The sequence below is a fragment of the Heloderma suspectum genome, chromosome 2 (genome assembly GCF_057233095.1).
Source record: "Heloderma suspectum isolate Gila_16-S chromosome 2, 16-S_ref, whole genome shotgun sequence".
In the NCBI taxonomy this organism is placed as follows: Eukaryota; Metazoa; Chordata; class Lepidosauria; order Squamata; family Helodermatidae; genus Heloderma; species Heloderma suspectum.
The window spans coordinates 121570192-121584915 of NC_139459.1; positions in this window are offsets into that span (position 1 = coordinate 121570192).

Genomic DNA, 14724 nt, shown 5'->3' on the forward strand with positions numbered 1-14724 from the left:
TTAGTTTCATTGTTCAGCTTAAATCCATCAGATCCCACTTCTACCAACGCACAAGCAGATAGTGAACTGAGAATTAAAGATGTATGTGCTGCCCACAGCTTGAACCAAAGTGTCTCAGAAATCAGTGTGGAGTACTTCTCCCAAACTGAAGAAATCTTGCTTGATTTGCTTTTAACTAAAGCCAAATTCATCTCTCCCCTCCCCAGCCCATACGTCCCATCCACTGTCCACCTTCCTACCCACTGACCCTCCAACCCTCTCTTCAAAGCCTGGTCCGCTTACTAGGTGGTGTGGTGGCTGTGGTAGCAAACTGTTTGGAGAGGGGAAGAAGGAAAGGACATCCTCCCCATCTCCACCACATGTGGGTGGTCATGAAGTACATTAGATGAAGCTGAAGTATCCCCTGGAGAAATGTTGCTCCCCCAAGGACTACTACTGTCAAACATCCTTGGGAAAACTACATACTGTCTGTATCACAGCGGTTGCTTCAGCATTGCCTGGCACACTTCATTGCCATTCACCAGGCATTGGGAGGGGAGAATGACTACTCTGATCCTCTAAGTGGGATGGGAAGAAAGGGAAGGGGAAGAGGTTTGGGGTACCAGTGGATGGAAAGGGGCTGGGAAGTCGGGCGGTTTTGGTGACTTGCTGGGTGGTGGTGGAGGGAATTCTGCTCTAGCTTGGATTTAAAACTTCATTTCATTTATTATATAACTATACTGCCCCATAGCTGAAGCTTTCAAGGCAGTTCACAAAAATTAAAAAGCATTAAAATACATTATGCAAAGTACAAATAAAAAGTATTTTTTATACAAATTTTTGAACAAAATTTGATTCGCAGTGGGGGGGAAGCACTCCATCCCTCTCCCTGAAATTCTGGCGGAAGGGAGGCGCTCTGTCCCTCCCCCAAAAAATTCTGGCTGGGGGGGGAGGTGCTCCGTCCCTCCCCCCAAAAATTCTGGAATGGGGGGAGGCGCTCCGTCCCTCCACCACAGAATCCTGGCCGGCCGGGCCGCAAATGGTGGCGGCCATAGCCGCTGCCGTTTGCGTCCCTGCAGTCAGCCGTGATAGGCTATGTAAATGTTAACGTAGCCTATCACAGCTGAGTAAAAAATAAACAACAACCGTGCATACGCTAGGGATGTCAGGGAATTTCTCCACGAATCTCAGGGAGGCCAAATGCCAGCGCATTCGGCCCCCCTAAATTTGTGGAGAAACGGTCTGCCCCCCCGCCCCCCTGGGACGGGATTTACCTTGTTCGAATGTTCCTGGCGGCGGCGGCGGTGTGGCGGCAGTGCGGCGGTGGTGCGGCGGCGGTGCAGCAGCGGTGGCCAGTCTTCCGACCCGTCGCCACCGCTGCCATCGCCGCCATTTCCAAGTAAAAAAACAACAACAACAAGCAAACGTAATAGGCTACGTAAAGATTTACTTAGCCTATCATGGCTAGATTTTTAAAAAACACTGTGATAGGCTACGTAAATGTTTACGTAGCCTATCACGGCTGACTTTGAAAAAAAAAAAGTGCGTACGCAAATGGCGGTGCCCATGGGCACCGCCATTTGTGTTCCTTATTTTGGCACATCTAGTCTGCGTAAAGATTTACGTAGACTATGGCGAAAATAAGGGCAACGCAAATAGCATTGCCCTTATTTTTGCTGTAGTCTACGTAAATGTTTATGTTGACTACACGTGCCAAAATAAGGAACGCAAATGGTGGCGCCCATGGGTGCTGCCATTTGCGTTTGCGCTTTTTTCTTTTTTTTTTCAAACTCAGCCTACGTAAACATTTACTTAGCCTATTACGGCTGACTGCAGGGACGCAAATGGAGGCAGCTACGGCCGCCGCCATTTGCGTCCTGGCAGGACTAGAGGATTCGCAGCCGGAGGGACAGGGCGCCTCCACCCTGGCCAGAATTTCAGCGGGAAGGGACAGGGCGCCTCCCCGCTGGCCAGAATTTCGGCGGGGAGGGACAGAGTGCCTCCCCCCCACCGCAAAGCAAGCTTCGGGATCAGGTAAGTGACTTTTGTCCATCCGTAGCATACGCAAATGGCGGCGCCCATGGGCGCCGCCATTTGCGTTCGCACGGGTTTTTTTTTTACTCAGCCGTGATAGGCTACGTAAAGATTTACGTAGCCTATCAAGGTATTTTATAAAAATCTAGCTGTGATAGGCTACGTAAATCTTTACGTAGCCTATCACGTTTTTTTGCTTTGGTTTTTTTACTGGAAATGGTGGCGGCGGCGGCAGCTAGTCGGAAGACCGGCTGCCGCTGCCGCCGCCAAACCGCTGCTGGAGCCGCCGCTGCCAGGAGGATTCGCCCAAGGTAAGTCCCGTCCCGGAGGGGGGCGGGGGGCAGACCGTTTCACCACCAATTTCGGGGGGCTGAATGCGCTGGCATTCGGCCTCCCCGAGATTCGTGTCGAAATTCTCTGACATACCTACAAAAATATCAACTTGAAAGTCCTAATGTCTTGTTGAAACTTCTATTCCCAAGCTCGGAAGAGTGCGTTTGGCAGTATCTCTACATAAAATGGTTATGTATGCACGCAGTGTTCCCCTGTAACTGTTTAGTTATTAGCAAATGAGCAGTGTAGGGCTGAACCAGTGAGTCTGCTGGGAAACTAACATAAACGTGAATGGACAGCAAACATGCATTTCCTAACTGTTGTTTATAAAACGTCAGGCAGATCGGAAGATAAAGCATGATTCCAATAATGAGTATTCTGCATGCAGCAGCATGATAGCAAGGGAGGTGTTATACTGAGGGTGCTTCAGCTGAACATCTTAGGCTTCATTTTGCTGTGACAGTTACAACCTTATAATAAATGACAGGATTAAACTGCTGAAAATGATTTGTAATTAATGCTGCATTCCTTCATCTTTTTAGCTGCTTCCTGATGGATACAGATATCAAATCAAGCTGGAGAGCCAGTCCTAGCATATTATTTAAACAAGGTTGTATGCAGGACTCTGCCTTATATTGAATCACCTCTTTGGTCTCTCCAGCCCAGTATTATGACTGACAGCAGCTCTCCATGCTCTCAAATGTGTTTTTCCCTCAGTTCTAGGTATGGGTGGGAATTTTGTTTCATTCCCATTTTGGTAATGGGAGTTCCCCAGGAATCCTGAATCAATATATCATCCTGATATACGTATATCATTCCAATATATTCATCCTGAACCAATATATGAACTGGAACATGGATATATTTTAGTATTCACAGTGTTCCAAACAAAAATATGCATACAAAAATGGATACATTAGGGGAAATTGCACATTGAAAGGCATATGTTCAAAAATAGTCGACACACAGAAGTGTGTATATGGGGGGGGAGACACAAAGTAGCATTATATTGAAGGGGGGGGACTTGCAAAAAATGTGAACGTTAGGGAAACCAGCATACAAAAATGTGCATATTAGGAAAAATGTGCACAAAAATGTATACTGATTTTCATGCTGACATTTATTTATTTTTAAAGTCACAAACGGATTCAGAACTGGGATCGAACAAACTTAAGATTAGGGTTGGTGGAGAATTTCTCCCCGAAACTTCAGGGGGCCGAGCACCAACGTGTTCGGCCCCCCGAACAAGTTTCGGAAATCCTCCGAACCCCCCCGCCCCCCGCCCCCCCCCCCGGGATGGGACTTACCTTCGCCGAATGTCCCTCCTGGTGGCGGGTCCGGCCGGCGGTTTGGTGGGTGTTCGAATGGGGTGGGAGCGGCAGCCGGTCTTTCGACTGGCTGCCGCCACCGCCTTTGTAATAAAAGAAAAAAAAAACGCCCCCTGATAGGCTACGTAACGATTAACGTAGCCTATCACGGCTAGATTTGCAAAGTCAGCCGTGATAGGCTACGTCAATCGTCACGTAGCCTATCACGGGTGACTTTAAAAAAAAAGAAAAAAAGTGTGTATGGATAATGGCGGCCCCCATAGGGAGCCGCCATTCCCGTTCCTTATTAGGTTGCTGTAGTCTACGTAAAGGTTTACGTAGACTACGGCGAAAATAAGGGCAATGCTATTTGCATTGCCCTTATTTTCGCCGTAGTCTACGTAAACATTTACGTAGACTACAGCGACTAAATAAGGAACGCGAATGGCGGCTCCCTATGGGGGCCGCCATTAGCGTACGCGCTTTTTTTTTTTTTAAAGTCGCCCGTGATAGGCTATGTGACGATTGACGTAGCCTGTCACAGCTGACTTTGCAGATCTAGCCGTGATAGGCTACGTTAATCATCACGTAACCTATCAGGGGGTGTTTTTTTTTTTTTTTTAAAAAACTTTCGCGTTCACGGCCGGGCGAGGCGAGGCGCCTCCTCCCCGGCCTGAATTTCGGCCGGGCGAGGCGGGAAGCCTCCCCCCTGGACTGAATTTTGGCCGGGGCGAGGCGGTAAGCCTCCCCCCCGGCCTGAACTTTGCGGGGGGAGCAGCGAAGCGCCTCCCCCCGACCGCGAATGTCCTTCGAGGACAGGTAAGGGACTTTCGTCCACCCCTACTTAAGATGGGAAAAATTGAGAAACTGAGATAAAGCCAAACTGACTGATCCATCCCTACTGTTACTATACATTTTTAGTGGGAGATGCCTGGGAATTAGTTTGGGATTAGCTGCATGAAATGTATGTGCCCTAGGAAAGATTTTAAAGGTGGCATCAAGTAGATGTACCTGCACTTTCCTCCTCTAACTAATTATCTCTCATGATATATGGAGAATAGTATGTGTTCTCCAGAGTCCAGAGCTGGCCTAGCTTTTGTTGTTCACAAGGCTGAACTCTGGGAACAAGATTTCAATGTAAGTTTTCTCAGAGCTAATTTACATATATATGAATCCCTTGATACCTCATCACCTGACAACTGTAAGCTAAATAACTGAACCATTCTAAAGGGAGTGCAAGATTGGATAAATGAGGGTTACATCGATGTTAAATTGGCTTTCCCTGAAAAATTGCTAAGTGTGGCAGATCTCCTCGGAGAAGTGGGCTGGGAGAAATGGAATTGGATGAGTCTCACTGGTTCCTTGTGTCTGGAATCCTAAGCAGTCCAGGTTTGCCTGGGTATTCCGTGGAGATCATCTGTTGTTCCAAAAAAGACAAGTATGGCTGCTAGTCAGCAGCTAGATGACCATAGGATAGCTTGTTTTCTGGGAACCAACCTCAGAGCCCGTGCTCTGAGTTCAGTTCCTGGAGAACTGACCTTCCCGCACTTCCATGCTGCCTCACAGGAAACATGGAGAAGCCCTGTCCTCCGTGCTTGCAAGAGGAGTGTGAAGTGGCTGAAACAGGGCATTTCGGGGCAGGGAAGGTGGAAATGCCTGTATGACACATCCATTGTGTCACACAGCAGCTTCCTCCCCCGCTCAGCCCTCCCGTGGCTAGACAGCTGAAAGCAGCTGTCTAACTTAGGGATGGCGGAGAATTTCTCCCCGAAACTTCGGGGGGCCGAGCGCCAACGTGTTCGGCCCCCTGAACAAGTTTCGGGGAGAAATCCTCCGCACACCCCCCCCGCACCCCGCACCCCCCCCAGGATGGGACTTACCTTCCCTGAATGTCCCTCCCGGCGGCGGGTCCGGCTGGCGGTTCGTCTGGTGTTCGAGCGGGGCGGGAGCGGCAGCCGGTCTTTCGACCGGCTGCCGCCCCCGCCATTGCAATGAAAGAAAAAAAAAAAACCACGTCCTCTGATAGGCTACGTGACGATTCACGTAGCCTATCATGGCTAGATTTGCAAAGTCAGCCGTGATAGGCTACGTGAATCGTCACGTAGCCTATCACGGGTGACTTTAAAAAAAAAAAAAAGTGTGTACGGATAATGGCGGCCCCCATAGGGAGCCGCCATTCCCCTTCCTTATTTGGTCGCTGTAGTCTACGTCAATGTTTACATAGACTACGGCGAAAATAAGGGCAACGCTATTTGCGTTGCCCTTATTTTCGCCGTGGTCTACGTAAACATTGACGTAGACTACAGCAACTAAATAAGGAACGCGAATGGCGGCTCCCTATAGGGGCCGCCATTCGCGTACGCGCTTTTTTTTTTTTAAAGTCACCCGTGATAGGCTACGTGACGATTCACGTAGCCTATCACGGCTGACTTTCCAGATCTAGCCGTGATAGGCTACGTGAATCGTCACGTAGCCTATCAGGGGACTTTTTGTTTTGTTTTGTTACTTTCGTGTTTGCGGCCGGGCGAGGCGGGAAGCCTCCTCCCCGGCCTGAATTTCGGCCGGGCGAGGCGGGAAGCCTCCCCCCCCGGCCTGAATTTCGGCCGGGCGAGGTGGGAAGCCTCCCCCCCCGGCCTGAACTTCGCGGGGGGAGCAGCGAAGCGCTCCCCCCCACCACGAACAAGCTGCGAGAAAAGGTAAGTGACTTTCGTCCACCCCTAGTCTAACTGAAAATGCAGGGCAGGAAGAGCGTGGACGGAACAATCCCATCCGTGCTTCCCCTGCCCTGCATTGGATAGGCAGTCACCTCTGAGTTTGGAGGTGGCTGCCTTTATGCATAGGATTGGGCGCTTAGCCACTGTGTGAACAGAATGCTGGTCTCGATAGGTCATTGGTCTGATCCGGGCTGCTCTTATTAGGGATGTCACGAGCACAGTTCGGGTTTGGGAATTGATCGAGCAACCCCCGCCCGCATCCCCTGAACTGCGCTCACTGAGACGCTGTCCCTGTTCACCCCCCGCTCGTGCCCGCTCATGCTCTAAAGTACTCACCGCGAACCCATTCAGCGAGCGGTGCCATCTCCGCGCCTTTGCTTTCTAGGAAAAACGGGAAGCTAAAAAAATGTGCATATTCAAATATGCGCATTTGGAGCTGGGAAAGCTAAATAAGCGCAATGTTAGAGGTATCATCCCTCTAATATTGTGCTTATTTAGCTTTCCCAGCTCCAAACTGTGCATATTTGAATATGCACATTTTTTTAGCTTCCTGTTTTTCCTAGAAAGCAAAGGCGCGGAAATGGTGCTACTCGCCGAATGGGTTTGCGGTGAGTGCTGGGGAGTTCAACAAATTCGTGGGTGGCTTGAGCACAGGTTTGGGGGGGAAGGAAGCAGGGACATTGCTTCAGTGAGTGCACGGAGAACCGAACTAGGGTGAGTTCTTACATCACTAGCTCTTATGTTCTTATGTTCTTACCACTTAGTTTTGGTTAGGGATGGCAGAGAATTCTGCCACAGACCCCAAAGAGGCCAGATACTTTAGAGTCCATGAGTCCCAGAGTCCATGGTGGAACAGAGCACTTACCTCTGCCTCCCTGAAGAATCCTCTTCGGCTGGATCCTCCGACCCCGGAGCACTAGTGATACGGCCACCATGCCATATCGCTGCCTGAGGGATATTGACTGAGGATGCAAATGGCTTCCAGGATGCCATTTGTGGCCATAAATATCTTAGTTTAAGCTAAATGCAGCCATTTATGGCTGCATTTACCTTAAACTAAGACCTTTATGGCTGCAAATGGCGTCCTGGAAGCCATTTGTGTCCGCAGTCAATACCCCTCAGCCAGCAATACAGCAATAGCATCTGTATCGCTGCCACTTCGGAGCCAGCTAGCGGCTCCGTGGAATTGCCATGGAGCAGAGCTGGCCAAACAGGATTCCAGGGGGAGGAACGGATTGCCTCCCCCCAAGGGCAGATTCCCGGCTGGAATGACAGGTAAGGAATCTGCCCATCCCTAGTTTTGGCCTTCCCTAACAGATCCTCCAGTGTTGTTCTAATAAACAGCATGAATATATGAACTTTCATCTGTTATTCAGGTCCCTTTTGGGGGATTCAGGTACTGGGGACAGAGGGTTTATAAGGGAGCCATAGAATGGAATGGGTGTAAAACTTGTTACTCTCTCCAGTTAGCATCCATGCATCTGAAGTGTTCCTCTGTCCCCTGATAAAGCCTAGGTTAACATCAGCAGCCTAAAACTATGGAAAACTGTTTTTGCAGGTTGGCTGTTATATTTCTGTGATCAGGTAAAAATTCTGTTAGCAGACTTATTGGCTAGAATGTCGGTCCTGTAACCCACCCACCCTATTGGCAGACATGGGTAGGGATAGTACAGGAGTCCGAGCAGGAGGTGGATTCCAACAGACTCCCCCCCCCCCGGCCATCCAGACCCTTCTCACTGGGCTGCAGGGGGCTCACATGCCCACTCAGCGATCGGCGGATAGCACTGAGAAGCCATCCATCCCCTGACAGATCTGCAATTGTGCGCACAATCGCAGCTTGGTTATTTCTGCATATCTAAAGTTGCATCTATGGCTGTCATAAAGGGGCAATGACTCAAGACTACAGGTGTCAAAGGCCCTTTACGCCTCTAATCTTGAGTTGTTGCCCCTTTAAGGCAGCCATAAACGCAACTGCAGATGTGCGAAAGAAACTGAGTGCCACAATTGCGTGCACAATTGGAGCTCTGTAAGGGGACAGAAGGCCTCTCAGCACTTCTCGGGCAGTCAGCGAGCCATCCTTTAGCTCCCATAGCATGCCTTGTGTGGGCAGGCAGCGATAGCGGCTCAGTGATCACCTGAAGGGACAGGGCGGAGGCGAGTCCATCCATCCCTAGCCATGGGTAATTCAAAATACTTAAAACTTTTAATGCAACTATTGGGTTATAGTCACGCTGGCTGTGACATCAAATAAAAACTCAGAGTTTTGATCAGGAAGTGTGCTGGTTTGGGAAATGGTTCCTTCTACGCTTGACAAGCTTAATTCCATGAAGCTCTAACTAGTGGATATTTGGACTTTTGGCAGCCTCATGTCCCTTTGCAGGAGTACCAACTAACCTCTGCCTGGAGCAAGGCAATACCCAGCATCCCGATCACCCTTAGGCAAACTCAGAGAGACATAGGGATGTCAGAGAACTCCTCCACGGATCTTGGTGAGGCCAAATGCCAGTGCATCCCCCTGAAATCCATGGCGGAACGAAGCCCCCTCGCCCTCCACCCCACAAAATGGGACAGAGCACCTACCTGCTGCCATCCACGCTGACTTGTGAATGGCAGCCGCGTCTGCAGCTGCCATTTGCTTCCTCCATGTAGCCGTGATAGGCTACGTAAATACTTTAGGGATGGCGGAGAATTCTGCCATGGATTTCAATGAGACTGAATGCACTGGCATTCAGCCCCCCGAAATCCGTGGCGGAACGGCCTACCATCCCCCGCCCCCCCGCAGATTCCCCCTGGGTCGAGGCTTACCTGGGGCGGATGTTCCACACGGCGGCGGGTCCGGTGGCGGGTCCGGTGGAGGGTCCGACGGCGGTGGAGGTGGCGGCTGGTCTTTCGACTGGCTGCCATGGCCACCATTTCAATCCTGGTCTTTGCCATGATAGGCTGCATAAGTATTTACGTAGCCTATCACGGCAAGCCAATTAAAACAAACAAACAAATGTGTACGCAAATGGCAGCGGCTATGGTGGCCGCCATTTGCGTTCCCTATTTTTCGCCACTTTAGTCTACATAAATATTTACGTAGGCTATTACGGTGAAAAAAAAGGGGAACGCATATAGTATAGTGGGCGCTATTTGCGTTCCTTTTTCCCCTGCCGTTTTAGCCTACATAAATATTTACGTAAGCTATTGCGGCGGGGAAAAAAAGGGAACGCAAATAGCGCCCACTACGCTATTTGCGTTCCCCTTTTTTTTCCCCATAATAGCCTACGTAAATATTTACGTAGACTAAAATGGCGAAAAATAGGGAACGCAAATGGTGGCCACCGTAGCCACTACCATTTGTGTACACCTTCTTTTAATTATTATTGGCTTGCCGTGATAGGCTATGTAAATACTTACGTAGCCTATCACAGCACCCTGGCTGGATGCAAATGGCGGCTGCTATGGTGGCCGCCATTTGCGTCTGCACCAGCCAGTCTGCAGCCAGAACTCCGGCTGCAGACGGCCCTGGACGGCTGCTCTGCGGAGCCGCCGCAGAGCGGAGCTGGCCAGGCAGGATTCTGGGGGGGAGGACCGGATCACCTCCCCCCCCATCGAGGATTCTGGGGGGAGGGATGGAGTGCCCCCCCCAACATGAACAGAATCTGTGAAAACGTAAGTGACTTTCGTACATCCCTAAAATACTTACGTAGCCTATCACGGCTAACCCAGGGACGCCATTTGCGTCCCTGGGGAAGCCATGATAGGCTACATAAATATTTACTTAGCCTATCATGGCTTAACTAAGAGAATGCAAATGGCGGCTACAGCAGCCGCCGTTTGCATTCCTTTTTTTTTTTTTTTTGCTGTTTTAGCCTACATAAATATTTATGAAGGCTATTATGGCAAAAAAAAAAAAGGAATGTAAATGGTGGCCACTACGCCATTTGCATTCCTTTTTTTCTTTTTTTGCCGTAATAACCTTCATAAATATTTACGTAGGCTAAAACGGCAAAAAAAAAGGGAACGCAAATGGCAACTGCCATAGCCACCGCCATTTGCGTCCGCTGTTTTTTTTTGCCTTGATAGCTACGTAAATATTTATGTGGCCTATCATGGCAAAATTAGGGATGGACGAAAGGGACTTACCTTGTCCCGCAGCTTGCTTCGTGGTGGGGGGGAGGCGCTTCGGTTCTCCCCCCGAAATTCAGGCGAGGGGGGGGAGGCCCCCGCCTCACCCAGCCAAAATTCAGGCCGGGGGGGAGGCGTCCCATCCCTCGCCGGTGAATTTCAGGCTGGGTAGGAGCGCCCCGTCTACCCGGCCGCGAAAAAAAAAGTAAAACACACACAGACACACACCCGTGATAGGCTACGTAACGATTTACGTAGCCTATCACGGCTAGATTTCCAAAGTCAGCCGTGATAGGCTATGTAAATCATCACGTAGCCTATCACGGGTGACTTTGGGGAAAAACAAAAGCGCGTACGCAAGTGGCTGCTCCCATGGGGACCGCCATTTGCGTTCCTTATTTTGGCACGTCTAGTCTACGTAAAGATTTACTTAGACTACGGTGAAAATAAGGGCAACGCAAATAGTGTTCCCTTATTTTCGCCGTAGTCTACGTAAATGTTTACGTTGACTAGACGTGCCAAAATAAGGAACGCAAATGGCGGCGCCCCATGGGCACCGCCATTTGTGTACACACTTTTTTTTTTTCCAAAGTCACCCGTGATAGGCTACGTGACGATTTACGTAGCCTATCACGGCTGACTTTGGAAATCTAGCCGTGATAGGCTACGTAAATCGTTACATAGCCTATCACGGGTGTTGGTTGTTTTTTTTTTACTTTACTTTTTTTTTTTGCAATGGCGGTGGCGGCAGCCAGTCAGGAGACCGGACGCCGCCCCCGACGAAACGCCGCTGAACCATCGCTGGGACCCGCCGCCGAAAGGGACATTTGCCGAAGGTAAGTCCCATCCCGGGGGAGGGGGGCAGCAGACAATTTCCCCAACACTTTCGGGGGGCCGAATATGTTGGCGCTCGGCCTCCCGAAGATTCGTGGAGAAATTCTCCGCCAACACTAGGCAAAATACAGGGACGCTAATGGTGGTGGCTACAGGAGCCGCCATTTGCATCCATGCAGGCTGCCCAGCGGCCGGATGTCCGGCTGTGGCTGGAGAGAATTTCAGGGGGAGGGATGAAGCACCTCCTCCCCACCGTGAATGTCATCCTTCAAAAAGGGACTTTCGTACATCCCTATCACAGACAGGGCCCCAAAGGAGGGTATGGGACCTTGTGGTTCTGTCATTCTCCTGCCACCACAGATGGTTCGCCACCATTTAGATCAAGGAGTTTCACTGCTTCCTAGTATTTAGCTGCAAGATTGGGCAGTCCAGCAAAGGGAAAAGTGTCTTTAAACCCAAACTTTTATTCAGAGTTCCTTCTGCAATACAGCCTCCAACCCCTATAGTGCATGTGTTTAGACAGACCCATTTAGATAGACCCCTTCTTCCTTCTTGTTACAGTGATGGTACATCAGGATCCAGACTAAGCACACCTTTCCATGGCAGCATGAATCTTCCTCTCACGCCCTTCCTCTTCCCTGTTCTCAACTCTCACCCACAATCTTTTCTTTTCCATTCCCAAGATCCCAATTTACCTAATTCTCTTCTTCTATCCTCTCAGCCCAGTAAACCCACCTGATCAGTCAGTGCATATCTATAACTTAGTTTAACCTCTGAAGCCAACCTCTGAGATATTTTGGCTAATTTATTTATTACATTTATATCCCACCTTTCTTCCATCATGTAGCTCAAGGTGGCTACATTTGGTTCCCAGGTGGTCTCTTCTCCAAGCACTGACCAGGCCCAAACCTGCTTAGCTTCAGCAAGGTGGCTGCCTCCTGTGCCTTCAGACTATGCCCTGGAACCATCTCCCCATAATACAAGTTCTCATTGCAGTAGGGATGTACGAAAGTCACTTACATTTTTGCATAATATTTTGCGTTAGGGGGGAGGCACTCCATCCCTCCCCCCGTAATCCTTGATGAGTGGGGAGGCGATCCGGTTCCCCCACCCCGGAATCCCAGATGGCCGGCTCTGCTCCGCGGCCAGGCTGCGGAGCAGCCGGCCAGGGCCGTCTGCAGCTGGATTTCCGGCCGCAGACGGGCTGGTGAGGATGCAAATTTCCATCCAGCCAGGCAGCCATGATAGGCTACGTAAGAATTTATGTAGCCTATCACGGCTAACACCCCCCTGAAAAAAACACAGTGTATGCCCACTACGCTATTTGCATTCCCCTTTTTTTCGCCGTTTTATCTTACGTAAAAATTTACGTAAGATAAATCGGTGAAAAATAGGGAACGCAAATGGCGGCTTCCGTAGCTGCCGCCATTTGTGTACACTGCATTTTTTGGGGAGGGGGTTAGCCATGATAGGCTACATAAATTCATACGTAGCCTATCACAGCTTCAAGGATGGCAGTGGTGGCGGCAGCAGCCCAGGCGTGGCCAGCCAGGAGACCAGCCGCCGCCACCAGAACGGCTGCCGCCGCTGCTGAATCCGCCACATCCGCCCCAGATAAGTGCCGTCCTGGGGGGATTCCGTGGGGGGGCAGGGGGGCAGGAGGCTGTTGCGCCATGGATTCCTGGGGGCTGGATTCTAAAAAATCCGGCCTCACTGGAATCGGTGGCGGAATACTCTGCCATCCCTACATTGCAGGCTTTGAATGGTTTATTAATCTGTATATCTGTATGCAGTTGTTCTGCCATTTGTTTTCCCCAAAATAATGACTGCATATTTTAATTGCTATTTGTGGTTAATTTATGCATGCACACACACACACACACACACACATTATATTCCCCATTGGTTTTGAAGGTCATGTGTACATGGATTGTTTTAGATTCCACTCTTTGCACGGGAAATGCTATTGCCAATGTCAAAAGGTCCTTTCTGATGAGTGTGCACAAGTTCATACACATATCTAAGAGGAGCATATTCAGTAACATGTGCATGGCTGTGTTAGAAACCCAGCACCGTTGTCTAACACTGACTGACAATGAGATCTAATACCTTAAGTCATGAGGTTCTTCAGTCTCACTATAAGCTCTTTAAGTACTACTCACTTTAAAATGTGTGAAGCTGGCTTCACCTGGGAATGGACTGAGATTTATCTGTATCTGGGACATACACGGATACATGACAAGGATGCAAACATACAAACATACAAATCCCCCTTTTTTAGACATCTTAAATCCTAGAATTAAAATGAATAACAAGACGTAATCCATGAAAAATGAAGCTTTCAATTATGGTGTTGCATAGATAACAGAGCAGGTTAATGCTAGAGAATTTGCAATGTCGAAGACCTCTGGGATACTTATTTAGCCTGTATTGAATGTAAATGTTAATTCATAGACAACACATATCACTGGATTAAACTAAATGCTCAGGACTCTGAAAACCAAAATTTTAGTCCTAAATTTTGCATATGAAATTGCACCATAATCTTCAGAAAGTCAGTTTATTTATTCATTTAAATATATGTAGGCCATCTTTTAGAGCAGAACCCTCACAACGAAGCTTAAACAACATTTTTTAATGCAATCCTTGATCAAACAAATGAACTAATATAAAATCCTTATACTTGAACAGTTTAAAAACAAAGCTAGGGATGGTGGAGAATTTCTCCCCGAAACTTCGGGGGGCCGAGCGCCAACATGTTCGGCCCCCCAAAGAAGTTTTGGGGAGAAATTCTCTGCCCCCCCTGCCCCCCGCACGCCCCCCCGGGATGGGACTTACCTTTCCCAAATGTCCCTCCCGGCAGCGGGTCCCGGCGGCGGGTCGTCGGGTCTTCGTCAGGGGTGGGAGTGGCAGCCGGTCTTTTGACCGGCTGCCGCCACCGCCATTCCAATAAAAGAAAAAAAAAACGCCCCCGTGATAGGCTACGTGATGATTAATGTAGCCTATCACGGCTAGATTTGCAAAGTCAGCCGTGATAGGCTATGTAAATCGTCACGTAGCCTATCACGGGTGACTTAAAAAAAAAAAAGCGCGTACGGCTAATGGCGGCCCCCATGGGGAGCCGCCATTCACATTCCTTATTTGGTCGCTGTAGTCTACGTAAAGATAACGTAGACTATGGCAAAAATAAGGGCAATGCTATTTGCGTTGCCTTTATTTTCGCCGTAGTCTACGTAAAGATTTACGTAGACTACAGTGACCAAATAAGGAACGTGAATGGCGGCTCCCTATGGGGGCCGCCATTTGCGTACGTGCTTTTTTTCCCCCCAAAGTCACCCGTGATAGGCTACATGATGATTTACATAGCCTATCACAGCTGACTTTGCAGATCTAGCCGTGATAGGCTACGTTAA